The sequence below is a fragment of the Schistocerca cancellata genome, chromosome 6, assembly GCF_023864275.1.
Source record: "Schistocerca cancellata isolate TAMUIC-IGC-003103 chromosome 6, iqSchCanc2.1, whole genome shotgun sequence".
Lineage (NCBI taxonomy): Eukaryota > Metazoa > Arthropoda > Insecta > Orthoptera > Acrididae > Schistocerca > Schistocerca cancellata.
This window is the reverse complement of record NC_064631.1, coordinates 431,677,265-431,678,501: the sequence shown is the minus strand read 5'-3', so window position 1 is coordinate 431,678,501 and position 1,237 is coordinate 431,677,265.

The following is a 1,237-nucleotide window of genomic DNA, read 5'->3' as shown; positions in this document are numbered from 1 at the left end:
TCTGCTCAGAAACGTGTAGCGTCTACCTAATAAGCGGAAGCTTAACGTCGTAGTCCGAATGTCAACAATTTACTCTTTGTCAGTGGAATACAAAACTCAGAGTTATCAATGACCAAAGCTAAAAATATTAAAAATGCTACATTCTTTTCAGCCGTATTTCCACAGCTTCGTTGATAATTAAATCACTGTGCCGACAGAATTTTCAGTATAGAGCGGGAAAGCGGAGCCAAATTGAGGGAACAATCTTACGTTTATATTGGGAAACTGGTGTTTAAGAAAGCAACCGTTAACGGCATGAAGTTGCAAAAGGTAGAGGAAAGCATTGCGTTAAGGACACACATGAAAGAGAAAAGGTAAAAGCACGGATATTACATGAACTGGTCCAACCACCCGATCTCTGTTTGGGGTTGATCAGGAAGAGATTGGTAGGCGCGGTTGCTGAGCTCAGCGTCACACGATTCGTAGTTTGGTTAGTCGGAACTCTGAATGTTGTGCGGTAACTGGGAAGTCGGAAAAAATTGGGTAACAGTGGAGAATTATTAGTTAGCTAAGGGATGACGGGATATGATGAAAGGACAAAGACGTCTGGGGAAAATGTACTTATCAGCACCAGTATGTCTGCTGCACACCGATGTTTGAATGTGAATCAAAGGCTGTGCAAACGCTGTGAAAATAGAAACTGGAAGCGTTTGAAATTATGTGTTACAGAGGAGACGTTAAAAATTAATCGGATATGAAAAGCAGAGAACGCAGGGCGTTGGACGTAGCCAACATGGCGGGATGAAAAGATTAGCTCAGGTCAGTAACGTAATCTAGAAGGAATAAAGTACGTTATTGCAGAAGTTTGAGCGTTACAGGTTAACAAGGGTTTAGAAAACTGGCGTGACCACCCGATGTCGCTCCCGAAGTCTGTGAAAAACTATTATCAGACGAAGTGTGCTGACACTCTGATAACTGGTGGTAATTAGACAAGAGAAAATATGGTAACTTAATGTTAGCGGTACTAATGAAGTACGATTCGGGTCGGCGAGAAACAGGGTGGCCAACATCTGGGGTTGAGGGAAGGAAGTAGGTCCGTAGACTACAAAACAGACGGAGCACAAGCGTGGATTGGTCAGGGAAATCGGCGATATCTTTTTCAGAGAAATCATTTCGGAAATTATCTTGCGCAAATACCGCTGCGTGTCGCTTAGTGCAAACTCTTTATCTTCGCTAGAACGCTGTCACCGAGCTGGTA